An 8,227-nucleotide genomic window follows, 5' to 3' on the forward strand; every position below is an offset into this window, starting at 1 on the left:
TCAACCCTGCATTTGAAACGTTGGCTACCACAGCAGTATAGTATTGCAACATGCCATTTGGGTCTTCTAACTAAAATAGGAAGATAGGAACATAAATAGTGCCATCATTGCCAGACCTGGCCTACATCTGGTTGACATACACCCTGCCATGACACTGGTCAGTCAGAAATGCCAGCTTGATGCCGGATCCGGTGTTCTGACAAAACGTCCTACCTATCAAGCTGTCCTACTTGTTGTTACTGCGCATGCGCACAATTCAAAACGGCCATATTTCCGGTTTAAATAGTACACGCCTATTATTTCATCCTACCCCGATCTTGTGCCGATCTCGTTGCTTCGAAAAAAGGTTTGTATTAAAAGTTTTACTTCTTTATTACAGATGATAATTGTTTACCTTAAGCTGCTCAATCGAAGTCATATTCCAAGTGTTTAGTTGGTGCTTTTAAAATTTATTTTAGTCCTCCTGCAGTTACTGGACACCACTCGCCATTGTTATGTTGGATAAACGCTCCGTTGTTATGTCGAAGAAAGTACTTTTGCACCACATACTTGTTAATTGCGTGATAACGTTGTGTAGTCGTTTTATTTACTGTATGGATTCCGAAGCCATGTTGAAATTGTCCGATTTTCTCCTTAGTTATGGAGAACAAATACAAGGAACTGCTCATGTTTCTGTCTGTTGGGTCCTACCCATCTGAATACGATAAGTCCCAGAGGCAAACCCTTAGGAGATCGCCGCAAAATTCAGGCTGAAGGGTCAGTATTGTAATGTAAATAACTAAATGTAATTATTGGTTAAATACATGTTATAATTATTTTACATTTTTAAATATAGGCGGAGTGCTCTTGTTTGGAAACAGGAGAGTGATAAAAACAAAAGAAGAAGCCATGGGACTATTTCAGGAGTTTCATTCAAGTCCCATCGGTGGACACACTGGTGTACTTAAGACTCGAACTGCAATGTGTTCCAGATTTTACTGGTATGGAATGTCGGTTGACATTGTTAATTGGGTATGTATTTTTAAAGTTGTCATTTATATATAGTATGTTAATAGTGCACCAATAGAATGCATAGTTATCCTGAAGACCCGTACCAGATTGATGTACAGTAATTAACACTGTATCGCCACTTGATCAAGTATTTTTATAGAACATTAGCAATTTTGTTGTTTAATTAATTGCGATTGTTGGATAATATAAAGATCATTCAATATGTTTAAGGTCCTGGCTTGTGACCAGTGTCAAAAAAATGGAAAACCACTGGCTGCTGTGCAACCACTGCAGTGTATAAAGGTAAATATCAGTAGCATTTTAGTAGAAAATAGTAATGTTATCATGTACATTATATATTAATGTGATTCTTTTATCACTGACAGGTGTCACATGTCTGGGAGCTAATCGGAATAGATCTAACTGGACCTCTTCCAAAACGTCTAGTGGCTTCCAGTACATTATGACTGCAACAGACTATTTTTCAAAATGGGTTGAGGCTTTTCCATTAAAAAGCAAAAGTGCTGCTGAGGTAGCTCATCAGTTGTGCTCAATCATATATAGACATGGCTGTCCAAAACGAATTTTATCCGACCAAGGAAGGGAATTTGTTAACGAGGTAAGTGTTAAGTTTACTTTTCCATACCTCTTTAGGTAAATACTTGGCCACAGTGTGCCAAGTAGCTGCCAGGCCAAAGGTTTTGTGTGATTGTTTTAAAAACAATTTTCTTTTTTCTTTGAAGCTCAACTCAAGACTTTGCAGCTTAATGAAAATAGATAGAAGTGTCACAGCAGCGTATCACCCTCAGACAAATGGCCTCGACGAAAAGACAAATGACAACATAAAAGGTATGTTTTATTTGTATGTAACATTTCATTTGCTTTTAAGACACTGTCACTATTGTGGTTTTTTATGTCCACATGTAGAGCCCTGAGAAAATTAGTCAACAGTCAACAGAATGACTGGGATGTGTATCTGGATGCTACACTGTTTTCTTTGAGGTCCAAGGTCCACACCACAACCAAATACACACCATTCCGTTTAATGTATGGGAGAGAAGCTACGTATCCTTCTGAAGTTCCTGTCGAAGTCCCAGTAAGTGTTATTAAGGAATTTTATTTATGCAACAACTATGATAATGCATAAATTAAATGTCATCTTAATTGAAATTGTGCATATTGATATTGGCTGCAGCTTTAATCTTCTCTGCTTAACTTCTATATGCAAGATACATTTAAAAGATAAAGTAAGTGACTAGTTACTTCTTTATGTTTGTTTCTTTATGTAAAGTAATAAATGTTGAGGAGACCTTTAAGTATAATGTGTTCACCTATGGAAGTGTATCAAGAGGAAAAAGTGACTATACAAAAAATGATATGAGTCTATCTTTGTGGCTTTCTGTGCTCAAAGCTTTATAATAGTATATTTACTTTTAAACATGAGTTATTATAGCTAGAATTTTCAGTTCATGTTTCACATGCATTATTTGTCTTTATGATTTTAATTGTAATTTAAAATGTGAAAATTTTAGTTGTCCTCCATCATTCTCCCTGAGGAGTCGAGTTACGGTGACTTTGTATCTTCTACAAGAGACGCACAAGAGCAAGTTAAAAAAACTGTCGAGGAAAATATGGCAAAGTCCCAAGACTTACAAAAGGAAGCCTATGCCAGACGAGTCCAGAAGAAGTACAGAAACCTTGTGTACAGCGTTGGAGATGAAGTTCTTCTCTTGAACATGAGGAAACGTGGAAGGAAGGGAGGAAGGTTTGATCCAGATTTTTCAGGACCCTACACCATTCAAGACATCACTGGCAAATGTGTGAGATTAAAAAACACGGAAGGAGCAACTTTAAAAAATCACTACAGCATTGACCATATCAAGCCGTACAGAAGAAGCCACCATGTAAATATCAGTGACAATGAAAATACCCAACTCACAGTCAGACAGTGAACAGCAGCACAGACCTGAAGATGCCCCCCTGCCATCCTCCTGCTGACCCTCAGTGCCAGCAAAGTCCAGAGGATACCAGACCCTCTATTATTCATTATGCACCCAAAACGGCTGACAAAAGTTGTTGCTCCCACAAGGAGTTTATTTCTGTTCCAGGACCAGAAACGCGTGAACAAGAACTTCCCTCCCGGAAACAAAGCTTAGAAAGTGAAGGTGGCATAGTGAACAACTCTTTTTGACCCGTTGGTCATTTGTTGCCAGTTTGGCGTTGCAACTTGATTGACCATTGCATAACTTTGTTTGCATTTTGCAGTCTTCAACTCATATTGGATGTAAAGAAACATGCAACATGCACTGAGCTTGTGGAAGTCTGGAAATGGATCTGCCTGTCAGTAATTTTCTCTTTTGCCCACCGCTGTACCTTTCCTATTTCTCTGCGTGAAAATGCATGTTTATTGTGTTGACTTTTTTTCCTGTTGTGGCCCGTTGGCCTTTACCCAGCTTTTCCACTAAAAATCTCATGCATGCCTGAGCTAACTTATCATATTTTTCTTTCAGTAAAGAGGCTATGGGCTGCAAAGGATACTGGGCGCTTGGAATCAGTTGTTGGACCATACAAGTTATTTGATTCCTCTTTTCGAACACTGCAGGGGTCACGGTGGCTTTCTGATGAGGTAAGATAACTTATCATTATTGACTCTGATTTTGAAGTGCTCTCCTTCTGAAGCATTTGCAGTGCAGACACCATTAATAGTTTAAACTGTGCGGGTAGTTGGGGGGGTTTATATAGCAAAACTCTGATAAGGTTTCACCCATTCACTTCCATAGAAAAGATTGTTATCAACCACAACACAGATGTTGTGACATCTGTGACATCATAATACCCAGTTCCAGTATATGCAGAAAGAACCTTTATCAGCAATTATATTTCTTTCCAAGTTTTTGTGTACAGCACTCAAGCAGTTATTTCAAAAATTGTTGCTGCTGGTGTATAAACTCTAACTTTTCAAAACAGGTCATTGATGCATACCTGCACCGTGTTATTGAGAGACTAAAGGTAAGTAAGAAATGTCCTTTGCCCAGTTATTTTGAAATACAAAAAAATGTATTTACTGTTCTGTAACATTTTGTATACTTATACAGAATGCTGTACACCTGCTCTGTTCAGTAGTTGCAAGCTCGTTGTTTTCTGGGCAGTTCAGATGCCTCACCAAGGTAAGTTGAAAGTTCAGAAGTGTTCCAAAAGTTGAGTCATTTCTATTTCTGAGGACAGAGTTCGGTTCCTTTAAACAAGACTATATTTGAAAACACCCTGAGGCATAAGGTACCTAAGTAAATCGAAATTACTCTGCACTTCCAATCCCACAGATGAAGTTCCCAGTTGAAGACATGTGGCTGTGCCCTGTGAACTTTGGTACACACTGGATTCTTGTGGTATGTGTTTATTTAGTTATTAATTTGCATAATTTGTTGGGAAGCAGTTTCTTGCTCAAAGTGTTATTCTTAAATAGGTTTTCAGTGGCAAAAACTATTGTAATTTTTAATTTATTAACTTTTTCTTTCGATTGTCAACATTTCTGCACAGAAAATACTGCTCATAGACCCCATGGGGAATGAAGGTGTTTATGACAGGAAAATTCTGCGCAACTGGAGGTATGTATGATACTGAGGTATTATTCTTGTATGTTTTATGTTCAGGTATTAAACATAAAACATTTCTTGTTTCATTACAAACATTTTTGTTCAACTAGGAATTTTCTGAGGATGAGAGGGCATGAAGACACCATGGAGTGGCAGTTACACACTATGCAACACAACAAGCAACAGGATTCCAGCAGTTGCGGAGTTTTGCTGTTAAAGGTAACCCTTATTCAAATGAGTCCATTTATTGTTAGCTACAATTAGGACTTTACATTATAATCATAATGAGAAATCTCACAGTTTGCAGAACAGTACCTTGCTTTTGGAGAGGTCAGTGAGGTGTTAACCACTACAGAAGCAGTTGTGCTGGAGCGAATGCAGATAGCTTGCACCCTACTTGAACATCGAGGTAAGTCCAGTAAAGTCCTTATCACATTAGAGTGTGTACTTCCAATTTAAATAGTGCTTTTCAAACAGCACAGTACCAAATAGTGCTTTTCAAACATTTTCAGATAAGACCCTTCTTAAAGTCTAAAAAAAATTCAGGGGACTAATTTGCCATGAAGTATTTGTGGAAAAAATGTACTATTATTTTTTTTCAATTAATCAATAAATAATGTTTGATTAAAACCTAACCATGAATGTGTTTCAGGGAACGCTGAGGACTACTGCATTGTTTGCTCTATGTTAGATGCTGATGCTGACCGCAGCATGATTGAAATGGTAAAACAAAACAAAAGAAACACATAAGTCTTAGTATCATTACTTGCTAATCATGTTTAAAATGTTGACTAATAGTATTCACCAAACATAATATGAGCTATTTATTTTTCCTTTCCAGGTGCAGTGCGAATCTTGCCAAAGATGGGCACATTTTGCATGTGCAAAATATAAAGAGAGCAACCAAGAATATAAATGCAAAAAATGTAAGGAAAATACATAACAACTTCAAATAAAAACAGCTGTCTTTTCCCCTCCATGTCTCTTTGTATTCTTTGTCAACATTAGATGATTGTGTGCTGGAGGCACGTTTTGATACCTAAATAAATCCAAGCAGGAAGCATGTTTTAATAGTGTGATTTGGCCATCTGAACGTCCTACCTAAATAAATCCAAGCAGGAAGCATGTTTTGATAGTGTGATTTGGCCATCTGAACATCCTACCTAAATAAATCCAAGCAGGAAGCATGTTTTAATAGTGTGATTTGGCCATCTGAACGTCCTACCTAAATAAATCCAAGCAGGAAGCATGTTTTGATAGTGTGATTTGGCCATCTGAACATCCTACCTAAATAAATCCAAGCAGGAAGCATGTTTTGATAGTGTGATTTGGCCATCTGAACATCCTACCTAAATAAATCCAAGCAGGAAGCATGTTTTGATAGTGTGATTTGGCCATCTGAACATCCTACCTAAATAAATCCAAGCAGGAAGCATGTTTTGATAGTGTGATTTGGCCATCTGAACATCCTACCTAAATAAATCCAAGCAGGAAGCATGTTTTAATAGTGTGATTTGGCCATCTGAACGTCCTACCTAAATAAATCCAAGCAGGAAGCATGTTTTGATAGTGTGATTTGGCCATCTGAACGTCCTACCTAAATAAATCCAAGCAGGAAGCATGTTTTGATAGTGTGATTTGGCCATCTGAACGTCCTACCTAAATAAATCCAAGCAGGAAGCATGTTTTAATAGTGTGATTTGGCCATCTGAACATCCTACCTAAATAAATCCAAGCAGGAAGCATGTTTTAATAGTGTGATTTGGCCATCTGAACATCCTACCTACCTAAATAAATCCAAGCAGGAAACATGTTCTGAACGTCCTAGCGAAATAAATCCAAGTTTTTAAGTGTGATTTGGCCATCTGAACGTCCTACCTATAGATATGTACGATGGAGCCATTAACCACGTAAGGTAGCATATTCTGATAAGGTAGCACGGATTGATAGACAAGACCATAAATTTACGCTACGGTAGCGCTACGGTAGGATGTTTTGACAAGGTAGGACGTTTTGTCAGAACACCGGGCCAGACCTGCTTGCTATGTGGGTGTAGGAAGCAAGAGGTCTTTTCTAGTTTCCTTGTTTTTGTTTTCTAGATTGCTTGATGGAAACCCAGGGTACAGGCTGAGTGTGCTCAGGAAGAGAAATATGTATAGATCTCAGGCAAATAATGCATATAATAGAGTATGTGTTACACTATTTTTTGGAACCTCTGAATTTTAGACATTCTGTGTGATTCTCTCTGTTTGGGAGAAAAACTGGAGGTCTGGCAAAATTAAACAAGAAATGGACAGAAAATCAGCAACAAAAGGTCTTATGGTTGAAATCATTGTAAATAGGTACAGAGGAGGTAAAGAAAGAGGCACAACAGTGAGAGTTTACAGCCATCTGTAAAACACGGTGGAGACTCTCATGGCTTTGGGTTGCATTTCAGGCAGTGGCGTTGGGGATCTTTTCAAAACTGTTCAAACTAATGCAGAAAACCACCATCAGATTTTGATCAACCATACACAGTGTTGGGAAGGTTACTTTTAAAATGTATTCCATTACAGAATACCGAATACATGCCCTAAAATGTATTCTGTAACGTATTCCGTTACGTTACTCAATGAGAGTAACGTATTCTGAATACTTTGGATTACTTAATATATTATCATGCTGTTTACAACTACGTGAATGTACTATTGCTGTGATTTATTACTGTTACTGAAGGTCCGCGGGTCCGAACAGTAGTAAAGGGACCTCTGGCTAATACGGTGGGTTCCGTGTCGGGCTGGTAGCTGAAAAATAGCTTTACTTTGTTGTCTGGGTCACTTTGCTTGCGGGAGACAGAGAGAGGCGTTGAAAGGCTGCTCCAACGGAACTTATTTTTTCCGGAGGAAAACACGAACACAGTGTACAGTCGAGTCTTAATAGCGTACTTACAACTGGGCTCGTCAGGCACTCTTCGTGGCTGCAGTGGTTATTATTATATTTACATGTTTCCAGCTCCCGTTTTTGCTCGGTGACAACTTTTCCTTTCTCTCCCTCCCTCCCTCACAGACCCATAACGAGTACGGCAGTCCATTCTCCCTGCAGCACGGACTACACTGCCTATGAAGCTACATTCTTTAGAGCTATGCCTGTAGCATTCTGCCTATTAGCTTAGCACAACAACAACAAAAATGCGCTCTCTCACCCAGGAAACACGCAGAGAGAGAGTGCGTCACCCTGTAACCATGGCAACCGTAACGCTACCGCCTGGAACAACAGAACGTAGATGTCAAACAAACCCAAACAGTCCTGACCCGCGAGAATATGAAACAGGGAAGTACCGCCCTGTAATCCATTTATTTCAACAAAGTAACTGTATTCTAAATACCACCCTTTTAAACGGTAACTGTAACGGAATACAGTTACTCATATTTTGTATTTTAAATACGTAACGGCGGAACATGTATTCCGTTACTCCCCAACACTGACCATACAATACTATCTGGGAAGCATCTTATTGGCAACGACTTCATTTTTCAGTATGACAAAGATCCCAGACACACTGCCAATGCAGTAAAAGCATACCTGGACAGCAAAACACACAATGGAGAACTATCACTTACGGATCAGCCTGGCCTCACCAAAGTCTTCAACATTACTGAAGCAGT

General features: G+C 38.7%; 2 long non-coding RNA genes across 3 annotated transcripts; both read left to right on the forward strand.

Moving 5' to 3' along the window:
- The first annotated feature begins 733 nt into the window (after positions 1 to 733).
- LOC120434516 lies at positions 734 to 1,423 on the forward strand. Its single transcript, XR_005609139.1, has 4 exons — positions 734 to 756; positions 836 to 1,011; positions 1,222 to 1,293; positions 1,377 to 1,423. It is a non-coding gene; the product is annotated as an uncharacterized LOC120434516 (long non-coding RNA).
- Positions 1,424 to 1,915: 492 nt separating this feature from the next.
- Positions 1,916 to 3,994, forward strand: LOC120434214. 2 transcript variants are annotated; one of them, XR_005608996.1, is made up of 4 exons: positions 1,916 to 2,086; positions 3,256 to 3,330; positions 3,501 to 3,616; positions 3,958 to 3,994. It is a non-coding gene; the product is annotated as an uncharacterized LOC120434214 (long non-coding RNA). The 2 variants fall into 2 exon arrangements; XR_005608997.1 differs by lacking the exon at positions 3,256 to 3,330.
- Positions 3,995 to 8,227: the final 4,233 nt, after the last annotated feature.

This window comes from Oreochromis aureus, linkage group 18, assembly GCF_013358895.1.
Source record: "Oreochromis aureus strain Israel breed Guangdong linkage group 18, ZZ_aureus, whole genome shotgun sequence".
Lineage (NCBI taxonomy): Eukaryota > Metazoa > Chordata > Actinopteri > Cichliformes > Cichlidae > Oreochromis > Oreochromis aureus.